Below are 18,858 nucleotides of genomic sequence, written 5' to 3' on the forward strand. Positions count from 1 at the left end.
TATGATCTTTATGATGTAATTTTTATTCATTTGACTAATATTTGTTGAGGAACTTTCATTAGTGTTTGTCAGTAATATAAATCAATTTTGTGTGTCTGTGTGTGTGATATATCTACTTTTGTTATCAAGGTAATTGTTGCCTCATTGAAGCTGTTTGGAAGGAATCCTGTTTTTCAGCTTTCTTAAAAAGCTGAGGAATTATTGGTCTTGAAAGGTTTGGAAAGACTCATTAGAAACATATATGGTCAGGGCTTGTATCTGGGAAGACATTTGATTATTGTTTTCCTTTTTTGATAGCATTTGACCTGTTAAGGAGGTACTCTTTTCCCTCTTGATTCAACCTTGGGAGATTTTAAGAGTCTAAAGATCTATTCTATTATTTTATGTTCTACAATTCCATGCCACAAACATTTTCAAAGTAATCTATAATGATCTTTTGAATTTCTGTGGGATTAGTTGTAATATTTTCCTTTTCATTTCTGATTTGATTTACTAGATTTCTTTCTTATTTGTAAATAAGTTCCTAGAAATAATAGACTTGTGCACCCAGGAAGCATGCTACAAAATCACTGTAGAAACATCCGTAGGATTTTTAATATTTTATTGAAACCATAGTGATTTACGGAGTTCTTAATTGTTGGGTTACAGACATACAATGTATCAGGGCCAATCCCACCATCAGTGTTCACTTACCTTCACCAATGTTCCCAAAGTAAATCCCACACACCACCCCTGTACCCCAGCCTGCCAACATTACAGGCACATTTTTGACTTTTATTGTTAAAGTTTGGGTCACATCCTTTTATGGTTGACTCTGGTTTGGATATTTAGTTTTGCCCTTTCTTAACACGACAAATGCACCTGAGACCTCTTGCCTCTGTCACCCATCCTTTCATATTTATATTGCTTTTTCTCCACTCAATTTCTTTCCTTCTCCTGTCTATACTCAGGGCCAAGAGTGTTTCAGTCAATTACCATTTAAAACTTTGCTTTTCTTCATGGAAATCTTTTAAATACTACATATAAGTGATAAAATTCTGTACTTATCTTCTTCCACTGACTTGCTTCATTTGACATAATGTCTTCCAGTTCCATCCATTTTGCAATAAATTGCATGATTATATCATTACTTACAACTATGTTGTATTCCATTGTATCTAAATACCACATCTTTATGATTCACTTTGGACATCTAGGTTAATTCCAAGTCTTAGCTATTGTACTGAGTGCTGAAATGAATAACAGTATACATACATCCTTTTGGATGAGTGTTTTTCTGTCCTGAGGATAGATACTCAAAAGAGGAATTGTGGGTCATATGGCAAATCTATTTTTAATTTACTGGGAACCTCCCATACTGTTTTCTATGGGTTGATCCAGGCAGAATTCCTACCAGCAATGGGTGAGAGTTTCTTTCTCATCATATACCTGCCAACACAAATTGTTTCCAAGATCTTTAATATGTGCCTTATTCCCAGTTGATATCTCATTGTTTCCTGATTGGAATTTCCCTAATAATAAGTGATAATTAGCATTTTTTCATGTGTTGACCATCTGTTGGTCTTCCTCAGAGAAGAATTTGTTCCTTTTCTTTCCTTATTTTGTTATTTTTTAAGATTATGATGTTACTCTTTGTGAGTACTTTGTATTTTCTTAATATCAACTATTTATGTCATGTGTTTATCACAAATATTTTCCCCACTCAATTAGCTGACTTAATTTTAGTACATGTTTCGTACATTTTGCTATACAGAAACTTTGTAGTTTGATGTCTCATTTTGTTTTGCTTTGTTTTGGACCACACCACATAATGCTCAGGAGTTATTTCTATCTATGCACTCAGAAATCAATCCAGGTTTGGGGATCATATGGGATGCCGAGGTCAGTCCTGGGTCAGCTATGTACAGGCCAAAGCCCTACTGCTGCTCTGGCCCCTATACTGTTGTCTAATTTATTCAATATTAATTCTATAGTCCTTGCCATTGGCATACGATTATTTAAGACTCATTTCAGGTCCAAGTCTTGGAGAGTTCTGCCTAAGCTTTCCTCAATAAACTTTATTGACTTGGATCTAATCTCAAAGTGTTTAATCCACTTTGAATTGACATTAGTGTAAGGTGTGAGATATGGATTTATCTTTAATTTCTTACATGTGGTTATCCAATTGTTCCAACATCAGTAGTTGAAGAGATTGTCTTTATTTCATTTCAACTTCTTGGCTCCACTGTCATGATTAATTGACCAATATTATTTGGGGGTTTGTCACTGGATATTTTATTATAACCTATACATCTGAAATTCTGGTTTTTTTTGAATACCAGGATGTTTTGCTCATTATGGATTTTTAGTAGAACTTCATGTTAGGTAATGACATGCCTCCCAGTTTCTTGGATGTCATAGGCCTTTTATCCTTCCATACAAATTAAGATTGATTTCTCTAGTCTTTTTCAATTTCTTTATTTAGTGTTTTGAAGTTTACATCATATAGGTTTATCACCTCTTTTGTTATTTGATTCCTAGGTACTAGATAGACTTTGACACTATATTAATTGGAATAAACTATTTGATCTCTCTCCTCTGAATTATTTTTGTGTAATTATTATTTGTATAAAAGAATACAACTGTTTTTTGTGCTTAAGTTGTATTTGGTCACTTTGCTGTATTGGCTTATTGTTTATAGAATTTTTATGTGGTGTCTTGAAAGTCTTCGATATATCATCATGATATCTGCAAATAGAGGTAGTTTTACTTCCTCTTTTTCACTTTGTGTTCCTTTGATTTCCTTCTCTTGCCTGATTGCCATCTCTGGGGCTTCTAATACTTAATTAAGAGTGGGGACAATGGATATCTTTGCTTTGAGTCTGACCTCAGAGGAAATGTTGAAATGTTGGCTCTGGGTTTTTTAGAGATAGCTGACAGTATCTTGAGGAAGTTTTTTCCCCACACTTATTTTTCTGAGAGTTTTAATCATAAATGGGTGTTCAATCTTGTCAAATACTTTCTGTGCATCGATTGATATGATCATATAATTTTTATCTTTCCTTTTACTGATTTGCATATATTGAACCATTCTTGCACCCCTGGGCTGAGACCAACTTGGTATATATTTTTATGAGCTGTTGCATTCAGTGTGCTAAGCTTTTATTGAGGTTTTCGCATCAATATTCATCACTCATATGGACCTGTAGCTTTCATTCTTGGTTGTATCTCTGTCAGCTTTGGGAAACAGCATAATGTTAGCTTCATAGATCGTATTAGGGAAGGTTCCAGTCTTTGTGATATTTTGGAAGAGCTTAAGGATCAATGGTAGTAATTCTTGTCTGAATATTTGATAAAACTCAAATACAAATCTCTCTGGTCCTGAATTTTATTCGTGGGGAGATTATAATTATTGTTTTAATCCCCTTGCTTGTGATTGGCCTACTTAAACTATTTTCAATATTGGGAAATGTTTCCATATATCTATCCATTTCTTCTAGGTTCTCTAGTAGAACAGAATATGGTTGTTCATTATAAGCTCTGATAAAGTCTTATATTTCTAAGGATTTAATTTCTCTCTTTTTATTTCTGATCTAACTTATTTGAGCATTTTCTATTTTTTCCTCATGAGTCTTGCCAATAGTTTTTCTGTCTTATTTATTTTTCCAAAATACTAGAACCTCATTTCACTGACTGTTTTGTTGTTGTTGTTGTTGTTTTAATATCATTGGTTTCTGCTCTGGTTTTTCATTATTTCTTTTCTTTGGTTTATGTTTAGGTTTTTTTTATTGTTGGTTTTTCAAATATTTAAGCTGTGCATTTAGGTTGTTGATTTTATCTTTGTCTTCTTTCCTTATGTATGCCTGTATTTCTCTGAGTTTTTCCCAAATTACTGCTTTTGCTGTATCCCAAAGATAATGGTAATTTGTTTATTAGTATTAGCCCTCAGGAATACTATAATTATTCCTTGATTTACTTTTTTATAAGCTGTTACTGAGAATAATGTTATTTGTTTTTCAGATGTTAAGAGTTTCTCCACATCCTCTATAATAAATCTCGATCTCTGTGGCATTGTGATTTGATATAATGCTTGGTATGATTCTTATTTTTGTGGATTTTTGGTAAGTTAAACTTGTATTCTAAAATGTAATATAACCTAGAAAATGGTGTGCTTTCTGTTGCTAAAGCATTAGTGGTGATTTTAGCCTCATCTCTAGGCTCAGGTGTTTTAATGCGCTTGGAGATTTACCTAGGTTTCTCTCTAACAAAGAAACAAAGAAAAAGAAGACTAAGAGGAAGAGACAAAAAGAAAAGAGTGTGTAGTGTTAAAACATTTTATGTATGAAACATTGTCATTATCAATATTGTACCTCATAGTGCCCCAAGTAATTTTTCAAATAAAAGTAAAACTCATGTATGATAAAAATCTATGTATTGACAATTAAAAATATATATTTCTTTTCATTTTTGAGCTCTGTTTTCTCCACTATTTAGCTAGTATTTTTATTAAAGATATATATAGGGTGTGTTACAAATAAATTACTCAAAATATATTCCAATATATTTATATATTTGGCCTCAAAATATCTATGCTAAAATATGATATTTTGTATTGATATATGATGGTAGATTTAAATTATTTTGGTTCTCAACTATCTTATTTTTAGAAATTCACATAATATTAGCTTTATAATAAAATATTGTATTCCTCTTATGCCTTTTCCCTGTCTCTTGGGAGTCCAGTCATTATACTGTACTGAAATGGTACACAACTATCTCTTTTTCCGCATTATTTTTGGAGAATATTCTTGATTATTCCCTAAAAAATAGTTTTCTTACATGTTGAGCGCAAAGATTTTTTCCCATTTAGTTAACTGTCTTCTTGTTTTAAGTTGGGTTTCTTTCGCCATGCAGAAGCTTTTTAGTTTGTGTAGTCCCACTCGTTTATGTTTGTTGCTAAAGTTCTTGCCAGACTCCAGGGAATTAGGCACTGACCCTCCAGCCTTGAGTCCTGGATCCCAGACATAGAAATGACACAGTTCTCCACAACAGCTCCAGGAACCAAATCCCTTCCGGGACATTTTTTATACTGCTCTGACACCAACATGTGCCAGTTCTAAATTGATATCCTGAGAACAAGGAAATGGGAGCAACTTGATCTAAGAGCAGGTTGTCCCGCCTCATCAGCCAATGATAAGACAAAATATGAAGACTTGTCATCCCTTGATCTGTGCAAAAGCCAAGATTGCTATCTACAGATGACTAGTCGTTACAACCATGACTGGACAGTACGTATCCTGGGACCAACAACAAAGCTCTAGCTGATGTTTTGGTCTACAATCTATACAACAAACAAGATCTCTTAATGCCAGAGATCTGACTGAGACAATCACAACTGAACGGGTCTTCAGGAAACATAACGAAAGACTATATCCTTGGCTCCATCCTAGGAGCAGTGCAATGACCATGACACCAACTACAGAAGACCGATTCAAATGACACGGAAGGAACAGAACTCCTAGAACCACAAAGAAAGGCTTCATCATAAGCTCCACTCCTTGACCTGTGCAGCTTCCAAGATCTCTAGATAAAAAGGTCTGATTTTATCACCCACGACGAAGCAGAATTCTTCCATACAACACAAAAACACCGAGGGGAGAGTAAATGAACAGACAAGGAGTCTACAGTCAAACCCATGACACTATACTTCAAGGGTGGAGAGACCCTGTATCTCCTAGGCCAAGGGAATTCCCTCTCTAATGCCCCCAATTTTTCCTATGCCTATGCAGGAAAAAAAAAAAAACAACAGGGGGAGGTACAAAATAGTTTTTTTTTCATCTATTTTTATCTATTTATATACTTATTTATTTTTATCTTTTTTAACTTCTTTGTTTTCAATATCTTTGTTTCAAAGATATTGAAGTTGATGTCCCCAATCATATTTTATGCTATTTTCTCTTTCTCTTTCTTTTTGCACTCTGGTATGGTTTTATTCCAGGACCAAGACTATTAAATGGTGCTTGCCTTTAGTTCTGTAGAGTTCACTGGATATTTTATTCAATATTTCTTTTTGTATTATTGTGGTATTTCAATTCCTTTTTTCCTGTCCTCTCTCAAATTGAGGTTGAGAGCCTCCTGAAGGACTACACCTATTTTCGGCTTATTTGATTTTTACCACACTTTATTGCTTTTTCTTTCTTCAAACAAAACCACATAGCTTAAACTATCTAGGTCCGCCTCTCAGAGAGGGAAATAAGGGAGGGTACCAGGACCAAACAGAAAGATGATCACTAAGTAGTAAGCTAGATACAGAGGGGACCACTTATTCTAGCAGCCCGGGGGGTGAGGGTGGTAGATTCAGTATGGGAGTGGGGGTAGAGAGAGGGCAAATTTGGTGATGGGAATCGCCCTGATTCAATGTTAATATGTACCTAAAATACTACTGTGAAAGATATGCAAGCCAATATGGTCAAAATAAAAATTTAAAAAAATAGTTTTCTTACATAATATCTTAAGAACATCTAACTCTGATTCACACCTTGAATTATTGATTGAAATATTATATTTCTACTGATATAACTTACTAATTGTTGTATACACTTTTGGTTGGCAGTATTACTAATTGGAAAATGTAAATAGGACAGTGATTTTTTTTTAATTTTATAATCAAATGTATTGAATCATTTTGAAATAAAACAGATTATAGAGTTTTAATTTTTATACCTTCACTCTTTATCTTCCTGATGGCATATGTCTTATTGCCTAATAATTTTTTAGCATTTAATTATCTTAAATAAGAGTTTGAATAATTTTAGATCATTTTCTCCAAGTATATTGCCTTTGATCCTATATTTTATTCTAAAATCATTCCACAATTTCTAGTGATCCTATAGTACTCAGCTCTGTATACTTTTGTCATAAAATATTACAGTAATAAGTGGTTAGCCCAGGGGGCCAGAGAGATAGCATGGAGGTAGGGCATTTGCCTTGCATGCAGAAGGCCAGTGGTTTGAATCCCGGGATCTCATATGGTCCCTCAAGCCTGCCAGAAGCAATTTTTAAGCATGGAGCCAGGAGTAACCTCTGAGTGCTGCCAGGTGTGACCCAAAAACCAAAAAAAAAAAAGTGCTTAGCCCAAAAGAAGCAATTTTAGAGTCTGTTGTATAAGATGTGTGTGAATGCATGCAAGTGTTCAGTATCTGGGAGGGAGGATAGAAAGTATGAATAAAAGAGGAATTGATTGAAATAAGATACAGTTCCTTTCCTTAAAATCTTTTCTGCCTTTTTAGAAATAATTAAATAAAAAATTTACATTTTCTGAGTGGTTCCGATAAATATTTACTTAAATATTACAATAATCTGCTGCCACATGAAAAATTCAGTTACCTTCAGTGTACTCACAAGTTCCTTTACCCATAACTAATTGACTAACATTTCCATCAAAGTCATCACAATATTTTTCTAATGGTCTTATAGTTTTCTCCACTTCTGTTTTCCTCCTTATAAATCCAACAACTCCTGCACTAATTCACAAAAGTTAAGAGATTCAGATTAATGCTCCCCTACATATCTACTTTTGACCAAAATTGTCTCTGAATTATTACCTAAGCATTTCTCTAGCCAAAGAAGTATTTCTGACCAGTCTTTCTCTGTGTAATAGGAGTACTGTGTTGATTATTCCTCATTTGTTCCTTACCAACAGTATATTATTTCTCTTTCACATCTAGCTTTGAGTTGTAGATCAGTCTTCAGAATACACTGTTCGTATACCCACATCCTTTGACTTTCTTTTTTTTTAATCCCACCACTAATCTTTTCTTCAATACCTTTGAACTGCTTCACTGAAAGTTTAGCAGAGTTATATGTCTTTAGTCTACCTTTATCTGCTTCTGCTCCCAATTAAATGGTACAAAAACCATTTTCTCTTTTTTGCCACCTCAATCCATGGGCTTATAAAACAATTTCTGCAGTTACATATTTTTTTTCTATATTTTTTACATATCTTTTTTCTTTCTTTAATCGTAGTCACACTACTATAGGTACCCCTGACAAATTCTTTTTGAATAAGAAATTTTGTGACCAGGTGACAATAATTAAGCTCAATTTATTTCATCTTCACTAGGTCCATGCTTCCTTTTTTCTTTTTTTTAGGTACATATGAGTGTTGGAGTATAAGTGTACAAGTGATATAATTCAGAGTGTTATGATACATGTAAGGTTTATGCTCCAGCCACTAAGCTTACATTTTAACTTTTTCTTATGATTTATGAATATTACCAAATATCAGTATTATACTGCCTTTTTGTCATTCTTAATATCTGAAGAAGTTTTGAAGAATTTTGGATAATTTTTTGACCCATTTGTCAAAGATGTGTTTAGAAACACCAAAACGTAATAACTTCTTCCATCATGGTTTTCATTTATTTTTATTATTGTTCTTTTTTGAGTTGTCATAGTTTTCTTAAAGTGCAATTCATATCTACTTATATTGTCACACAATTTACATGTTATATATTACATGTTATTCCTGTTGGAGTTGAGTAGTGTGATGGATACTCAGTGACTCATTTATCTAAAATATCTACTGTATTTTGGCCCTTTACTGAAGTTTGCCTAATTAATTCTTTCTTTAAATTGATTTCCTTTTTTCAAAAAGTAAGTTGCTGTTGCAAGGTAATATCATTCATTAGTATTCTCAATGTTTTTGGTATACAATTTTTGTACCTTCATTACAAAGGGAAACTCACCCCCAAATATAAGGCACAAATAAAATTAATTCTACAACAATAAACAATAAACAGTGACAAAATAAATGAGGAAGGGATCTTAAATACCTTCTCAAAGTAAAAATATTAATCGCCATAGGGCATATGTGTCCGTTATTATCAGGAAATGTAAATCAAATTGGGAATCAAATATTACCTACAATTTTTGAAAATTGCAGTTATAGTAATAGGAAAAGACACACCAGGTGTCTGTAAAGATAGCACAGTGGTAGGGCACTTGCCTTGCATGAAGTTAACCTACTAAGATCCCAGCCATAAACACTGAGTATCGCTGGATGTAGCTAACATAACATAAAAACAATACTGATAAAAACAACAAATATCCAGAAACAATCTGAGCCAGTAAGGATGTAGTGAGAAGGGAACTCTAATTACCGTTGGGAATGAAAATGGTTTCAATCTCTATGAATAAAAGCATGGAGACTTCTTAATAAATAAAAATAATTTTTCTTGATTTGGTATTCTTGGCATCAGTTGAAAAAACATATTAAGTTATTTGAAAAATATATGTTCACATTTATATCTATCAGATAATTTATTAAAATCAAAGCTTATTTTTATTTTTTCATAATCAAGATCAAAAGCTATCAACTCCTAGATCTTTTCCTCAGTACATTCATTTATGAATGTTTATGTTGTTTCTATTTCACAGATGGGAAATAAAAATGAACATTTTTAAAGGTATACATGCAAATGTACTCTTATGCATACCTGAAATAGACTACTGAATGAATAAAGAAGAAATGATTATATTAAAAGTTTTGAAAGATCTCATTAGGAACAATATTTAAATGCATGATGACAGTTTAGTAAATAGACTTATGGTGATGATTGACTTATAATGTATCAACGTAATGAATCATTATATTGTAGAACTGAAAGTAATACAGTTAATATGAAATCTATTTTCATTCTATAAAACACTCATATACTAAATCTATTATAAAATAGTTCATGTATACTGTTTATTAGAGACCTAGTACATAATGCATTTACCAGACAGTTCAGATGTTATAACTGCACATTCAAGTAGAAATTCAGCAAAGATTAATATTTTACTAGTTTTTATTGAGATACTACATAGGGGTCATAGTAATAGCACAGCAAGCAGTAGGGCATTTGCCTTGCATACAGCCGATGCAGGACAGACCCAGGTTTGATTTCAAATGTTTCTTATAGTCCCCTATGCCTGCCAGGAACGATTTCTGAGCTTAACCCAGGAGTGACCCCTGATCATGGCTGGGTCTGGCCAAAAACAAAACAAAAAAGCCCTAACATAAATAAAATTCTAAATATTACATATTTGCATGTTCAATAATTTTTAATACATTTAATATCCAAGAAATTGATCTAACTTGTTTTTTAATGCAGTCAAATATCTTGTAATTATTTCCCATCTTTTGCTGAGTGATTAGCATACCTCAAGGATTTAATGAATGTTTCCCAAATAGGTAAATGAAGAATGGTAAAATTAATGTCAGTTTTCACTATTTATACTAAAATAATCTGTCCCAAATGTATTTAAACAAATGAAAATAATGTGGGAGGACACATGCATTTGAATTGAGATTCTGGAGGTGATAAAAAATTATAAAATGTAAAAGGTAAAGAAAGATAAAATAGGGCCCAGAGAGATAGCACAGTGGCGTTTGCCTTGCAAGCAGCCAATCCAGGAACAAAGGTGGTTGGTACTAATCCCAGTGTCCCATATGGTCCCCCATGCCTGCCAGGAGCTATTTCTGAGCAGATAGCCAGGAGTAACCCCTGAGCACCTCCGGGTGTGGCCCAAAAACAAAACAAAAAAAAAGATAAAATAAATGTTAAATATGAGATGTTTAAAAACCCCCCAAAATAGGGAAGCTGAAATAAGTGCATTTTTGAAATATATAATGAGATAATATACTATAAATGCTGCATTATTCAAACACTGATAGCTATTTTGAAGAAGAGGGGTGGGGTAGATCATTATTTTGTAAGAATTTTAAATCATGAGTCAATTTGTAAAAATTAATAGAAATATTTTGGGAGTAAATTTTCTAAGAGGATGCAGGCATAACATTTAGGGGTAATATTTTACTAATATGTTAATCCCAGAATACTGATTGGTTTACTTGATTACTAATTATTGGATTGCTAGATTACTGACTACTGATAAATTTACTGATAAATTAATCCAGGTAAAAATTGTTAACCTGGATTTTCCTTGCCATCCAATTTTGCAGACTGCCTCCAAAGCAAGTAGCATTATTGTCTGTAGCCCATACTAAGAATTTTCCTGCAGGTGGAATGAAGGAAATCTAATTATCTTAGTAAAGCAGACATTTATTCGTAGCAGTCTAGTTCTCAATTCTTTGGCAATCAAGAACATTTAAATTTACAATAGCTTTTATTATGTTTATTTATTAGAGTTTTCACCTTATTGTATTTTACATGTAATTAAGTTATTGAGCCTTGTACTGGTCATATTTAGCAGTCATTTCTAGTTTTGAGTTTAGGAGGGAGCTCTTGTGGAGTTAGTGGAACCATTATATCTTCCTCTATATTTGAATCAAGGTCTGCATCCTGCAAGACAAGCACTTCACTTTCTGAAGTCTCATTCTAACCTTTCACATTGTTTCTCATTCATTCGTTCCTTATTAAAGATGTATTAAGCACCACCAATGTGGTAGATGCTAGAGTGGAGGTTGGTGGAATAGTGAATGAAGTATATTCTTATTGATTTAATAATTCAATTTTCATATTTTATGAGGACTAGAGAGATAGATAGCAGGTAAGAAACTTGCCTTTGGGTTTGATTCTATTTGATCCTTCATCCCATTCTTACCAGGAATAATTTTTTTCTGAGTGAAGATTCAGGAGTAACCCTGAACATGCTTCAAAACCAAACAGACAATTTGTGTATACTGCAAAACATTTATCACTACTTTCCAAGCAATAGGATTTTCAATAAAACTGTCAAATTAAGAAAATTAAAAAAATTTGAAGGGAGTTAGAAACTCAGAAATTAAAATGACTGGTATAAATGCTTAATTACTTTTCTGGAGCTAGTGTTTACCTTCCATTCCTTATTTTGTAATTTTCTGTGGCTGAGAAACTGATATGGAATCAATGAGATGGTCATTAGTTGTATATTAGGTGTTTTAATCCCAATGCTCTTCATGTGTTGACTCTGCACTAGAGTCAGAAAATCAAGTAGCAGTAAATATGATTAGGAGTTTTTAATTTATTATTGGGACTAATTCATCTCATTATATTTGCTCCTTGCCATGTGCATCTAATAATGAGTCCAAATATCTACTATTTGTCTTTTCAATGACCCTTATCTGACTTAGAGTTTATTATAACAATACTTTATCTTTATTGATTGCATTTTAAAGTAGATTTGTTTGGGTTAAGAGAGATGCTTTCATAAATTAAAGAAATTTGCAAGATAGTGATGTGGTCTATGAAATGTGTGAAATACTTGGTCTTTGAATATTTGATGCAGATTTCTGACTATATGATATTTTGGATGAATAAATATTAAATTTATATTTAATATGTTGTAACTTTATCTGAATATACTTATATAACAAATTAATGTATATGCTACCTTTATGAGTTAATATTAATTTAATGTTTTTTCAATTATATAAATTTGCAAAAGTATTCAATAAACTATAGAACTTTACCTATAATGAAAGGTAAGAATCATTTCTAAACAGAAACATGAGAAGATAATAAAAGGCTGAAATTTAAATGGTGATATTTAAATGGTGATCTTATATACACAGACTAGTTCCTGTGGTTTGTGGCCTGATTCTAAATTAAAACCCTACATTCATTATAGGTCAGATCAAAAGGTGGCTCAAGTCCTGTTAAACTTGGGTGAAATTCTCTGTTTTATTTATAATGGAAAAGTTCCAAGTAAACAGATATAAAAATGGGAGGCAGGGAAGGAGGCAAATAAAATAAATTCATTTATAGAAGATAATATGATAACATAAGAAATAAAACAATTTAAGTTTTCCTAGAAATAAAAATATCTGAGTTGTGAGGCACAGTGAAAAATAACATTGACTTTCCAAATAGAGTTATGTTACATATTATGCAATCTATAAATCTTAATTTCTTAATGATGTCAATGCAACTGTTATGTCAACTAAAACAGTGATTGATAACTTTTGACAAGTGGCCCAAAATACAGTGTATGTATGAAAATATGATAATTCTAAAAATAGTGACAAAAGATTTATGGAATTACCAGTGATTTGTATTATATCTGCTTTTTCTCATCACATTTAGTATTACCAATTTATATTCCTGTATTTAGAAGAAAAGTAACGTTCTGTCTGGAGTCAGAGCAATAGTACAGCAGATAAGTACTTACCCTGCATATGGCCAACCCAGGATTGATCACCTGGATTGATTACATGATTCCCTGAGCCCACCAGGAATGACTTCTGAGCACAGAGCCAGAGTAACAACTGAACACTACTGGGTATGACCCCCAAAACAAAACAAAACAAAAATAAAAAGAAATATAACATTCTTAGAAAATGTGGTCTCTCTAAAAGAAGCTATTTTTGATCCTGATAAATGACACATAGAAGAAAAACTTGACACACTAAAAGTTATCACATAGCTCTCGATACACAATTAATGTGGTGCACTGTCTCATTGCACAAAAACTGAATTTGATTTCACTGAGTATCCAATGAACACATTAGGGTACAAGATTATAATTTTAAACTATGTGTTATTTTTATCAGATGCCACTTTGAAGTACTTTTTAAAATAACATTTTTATTTAAGCACCATGACTACAAACATGTTTTTAGTTGATTTCAGTTATAGAAAAGAACAGCCCCCTCTTCACCAGTGCAACCTTCCCATCACCCATGCCCCCCAACTCCATCCTCCCCCACCCCTGTCTATATCTGAGACAGGCATTCTATTTCTCTCATTCATTATCATTGTCATGATAGTTGTTAGTGTAGTTATTTCTCAATTGCACTCACAACTCTTTGTTGTAAGCTTCATATCGTGGGACAATTCTTCCAGTCCTCATCTCTTTTGTCTCTGGGTATTATTACAATAATGTCTTCTATCTTTCTTAAATCTTATAGGTGAGCGAGACTATTCTGTATCTATCTCTCTCCCTTTGATTTAGTTCCTTCAGCATAATATTTTCCATATGCAGCTATGTATAAGAAAATTTTATGACTTTATTCCTCACCAAAATATGGGGAGAAGAAATGAACAGACACTTCCTCAAAGAAGAAATGCAAATGAGAAAAGCACATAAAAATGCTCTACATCACTAATCTTCGGGGAGATGATGCACACCAAAATAACAATGAGATACCATATGAAAATATTTTTTGAGAACAAATATATTATTAGATAATGCAATGCTCTCTACAATAATGCACTTCAATTGTGTATTTAAATTGACAGTGCATGGCAAAATTTCAATGATTTATATTAAAAACTAAGGTTTCAGTTGTCCTTTTGAGATGGATGCAAATTCAGACAAATTCGGTACAAATTGCAACATTATTTTAGTGAAGTTTGAACAACAGACCTGAGGCTGAGATTAAAACCAAGACCCTAATGCAACAAGCCAACATTCTCAGTGAATAATAAATTAGTGTTCTTTGTTCTTGTTTTGTGTGTTTGGAGACTGCATCCAACTATTCTTGGTTTATTCCTGGTGCTTTCTCAGAAATCATACATGAAGGTGAGCAGGAAACCAGGTAAAAGTGGAAAAACCCAGGTGGGCCTCATACAAGGCATGCACCCTACCAACTCTGACTCTGACCTTTCCCCTGACCCTGAGTTAGTGTTCTTAGTGAGCAATAAACTTTTAGGAAATCTACCCTATGGAATTGAATTTATTTTTATAAATATGTTTTGTTATTTAGTTTTCTTTATTTTTTTCTGTAAAATAAAGATTCTTAATTATAAAGGCACAGTATTGGGAATGATAACAAGTTTATAAATAGATATTAATTAAATTAGACTGTAAGCATGAGACCACAAATCTACATATTTTAAAATCCTTTTTTAAATATAAAACCGTGCTTGACTCAAAGCAAACAACAGAGAGAGTTTTGCCATTACTCCAAACTTGTTGATTGCTGTATATCATTATTACTCTTGAGATTTTTCTATTATTCCAAAATTGTGAGCTATATAAAGTTAAAATTAGTAAGGGGATTTGAGTCTCTGTATTTCCCAGCCGGGCTTCTTTTAACTTGAATACTTTGCATACAGCACCAAGAGTTTTGATTCCATCATTTTAATGCCTGTTACTAAGCCATCAGATTATAAATCTAAATTAATAAGTAGAGACCACAATAGTATTACAATAGGGCTTTGTTGCCACACCAAATAAAGAAAAGGCAAAGGCAATAAAGATTAGTCAGATTAAGCTATGTGTCTATATGGGTGAGTTTACTATATATTCTTTTTCAGAGGCCAGTCCAAATCTTTCCCCATTTGTATATTACTGATTTGCATCTTACAGTCAAAATTAGTTCTATTCTATGGAAAATTTGTTTTTAACTGTTTCTTAAAAGATGCTGCTTTACAATTAAGTTTATTAGAGATCATTCCATACCAAATAAATTTCTTAAATATCTATATCAAATTTGCAAAGTAATTCAGATTCTGAAATACATATGCACAAGAAGAAATGCATTAATCTTATTCAAATATATCTCAAATTTTATATGCTCCTTCAAATTAATATCCTCACATTTTTGTGTGACTAGCAAAATATTTAAATTTTTATAGATTATTTTTCTTTTTTATTACTAATATCTTTATTTAAACATCTTGATTACAAATATGATTGTTTTTAGGTTTCAGCAATGTAAAGACCACCACCCATCACCAGTGCAACATTCCCATCTCCAATGTCCCAAATCTCCCTCCTCCCCACCCAACCCCCGCCTGTACTCTAGACAGGCTTTCCAGTTCCCTCATTCATTTACATGGTTATAGTAGTTCTCAGTGTAGTTATTTCTATAACTGCACTCACCACTCTTTGTGGTAGCTTCTTGAAGTGAGCTGGAAGTTCCAGCCTTCCTCTCATTGTCTCTGAGGATTGTTGCAAAAGTGACTGTTATTTTTCTTAAAACCCATAGATGAGTGAGAATATTCTGTGTCTCTCTCTCTCCCTCTGACTTATTTAACTCAGCATGATAGATTCCATGTACATCCATGTATAGGAAAATTTCATGACTTCATCTCTCCTGACGGCTGCATAATATTACATTGTGTATATCTACCATAGTTTCTTTAGCCATTCATCTGTTGAAGGGCATCTTGGTTGTTTCCAGAGCCTGGCTGTTGGGAATAGTGCTGCAATAAATATAGATGTGAGGAAAGGGTTTTTGAATTGTATTTTTGTGCTCTTAGGGTATATCCCTAGGAGTGGAATAGCTGGGTCGAATTGAAGCTCATTTTCCAATTTTTGAAGGAATCTCCATATCACTTTCCATAGAGGTTGGACTAGATGACATTCCCAGTGGATAAGAGTTCCTTTCTCTCCACATCCCCGCCAGCACTGATTGTTCTCGTTCTTTGTGATGTTTGCCAATCTCTGTGGTGTGAGATGGCATCTCATTTTTATTTTGTTTTGCATTTCCCTGATGATTAGTGATGAGGAGCATTTTTTCATGTGCCTTTTGGCCATTTGTATTTCTTTTTTATCAAAGTGTCTGTTCATTTCTTCTTTCTATTTTTTGTCCACACTGGCCATGCTCAGGGTTTACTCCTGCAGTGCTTGGGCCTAAATCCAGTTCCAAATTGGGACTACATGCAATTCAAGTACCATACTTAATTATATTATCATTGATGCCCCAGTATCCGAGTTTTTCTTTAATAAAGTCTGATTTTAAGATATTTTCTAAATAAGCTGTTGAAAAGTAATTTTTGATGATAAATATTTTATTTTGTTATTCATGATTCATTTCTGAAAACGAGCATCCCAAGAGCATTTTTGAGTACAGAGCCAGGAGTAACCCCTGAGTGCCGCCTGGTGTGGTCCTCAAACCAAAAACAAAACAAAAAAAAACGCAAAATATCTATATTTTGTAAAAATCTAATACCTTCATATAGTAATATTTTTATAGGCTTGAAGTCATATGAGCCTGAGATAAATCTTATTTTTATACGACCAATTGAAATACATTGCTCAGTTTCTTGGGTCTCCATCTTTATAATGGGTATTATAATTTTAATAAATTAATTTAATTATATTTAATAATATTAAATTTAATAATTTAATAATATGAAAAGCGTGACACAAAATAAAAATACTCATTATTTTGAATGAAATTTTAAACAAATCAGTTAATTTTTCTAATTTTGGCAACAGTTTTTGAGCTATTACTCCCTTTGGTTCCAAAGGGAGACAAAGATAATGTAATCTAGTACCCATTATTCTGTATATCTATAATTCCAATGCTGAGTATTTCATCAGTAACTACATATATGGAGACAATATTTCCTTAATGAGGACCAAGTTCTAGTATTTTCCCCTTCTCTTAACAACCTCAATAGTCTTAGTCAGAAAATCATATCAGAAAAATATGAATTGATTTTATGTGATGAGGAATATTTTTTCTTTTTTTTAATTTTGGGGTCACACCTGGCAGTGCTCAGGGATTACTCCTGGTTCTATGCTCAGAAGTCGCTCTTGGCAGGCTAGGGGACTATATTTAATGCCAGGATTTGAAGCACCAAACTTCTGCATGCAAGGCAAAAATGCCTTACCTCCATGATATCCCTCTGGACCTGATGAGGAATATTTTAATTGAAAAGCTAACAAATAATAGAAACAGTTGAAATTAGTTTTTCTCTGAAGGCAATATCTGCCTATTGTTCTTAAAACAGTTTGGAATTAATACCATTAATCAATCCAATTAATTAATTTAAGATATAATTTATAGACATATATTATCATAGCAATCCAGGAAAGTCAATCAACTTATCTTAAAAGACTGAATCGTTCGAAACTGTTTGTATAAACGTGATCACACCTGATTGAAGAAAACAATAACCTATTGTACTCAAAACTTAAACCATTTTTTAGAGTTTGACTTCTGGTAATTTGAGGCTGTCATGGAATTGGAGAAGTAATTTATTCAAAATAAAACCATTTAAATAATCTATTTTTTATAATTTTAATATAATTATTTTATCAATTATTATCATAATAATAATTATTTTATACTAACATTACATTTATGATATTGGTGCACAATATTTCTATATTCACCATCACCAAAGTGCCCCAAAACCTCAACAATATGAGTTCTGTAATCCAGGGCAAAGGGTTTTTTATTGTTTGATATTGTCCACTCCCATTTTTTATTGCTACATACCACAGGTGTGTGAGGTCATCCAGTATTTACTTTCCCTCTATTTTTTCACTGAACATGATGTCTTCCAGTTCCATTCATGTTGCAGCAATTGAAAAATTTTATTTTTTTATTATAGGTGAGTATTCTGTGTTGAATATATTTCTTTGTGGCAGGTTCATATAACATTACAAGGACTTATTCCTGGTTCTGTATTTAGAGATCAGTCCTGGTAGTACTTAGGCCACCATATGTAGTTTCTGGAATGTAATAAGGTCATTTGCATGCAAGGCGACTACCTTAACCCTGTACCATCTCTCTAGACCCTAGACTATAATCTTTTTAATATCCTTAGATTAGTTGCTTATATCATTAGAGATTTGAAACACTTATACTACCACACTGGTGTATATCAGATATTTCCTTTGTTTTCGATCTCATTATCAGATCCCAGACATCTTACATGCATGTAAAGTATACCAGTATTCAGCTGTATAAGCATCCTAATGATTTTTTCTAGATATTGTCTCATATTTTCTCCATTTTAATTTCCTTTTTGTAATTCTGATCATCATCACTTTCTCTTATAATTATTCACATCAGAGTTTCAAGTAATATTTATCATGACATGGGACATTTTGTTGCAATATGATATAATGAAAAGTGATGTTCCAAAATTTTAAATCAATAAATAGCATCCAGACTGATTTGTTAAAGTTGAATTGGATACAAAGCAAAAT

This window comes from Suncus etruscus, chromosome 11 (genome assembly GCF_024139225.1).
Source record: "Suncus etruscus isolate mSunEtr1 chromosome 11, mSunEtr1.pri.cur, whole genome shotgun sequence".
Lineage (NCBI taxonomy): Eukaryota > Metazoa > Chordata > Mammalia > Eulipotyphla > Soricidae > Suncus > Suncus etruscus.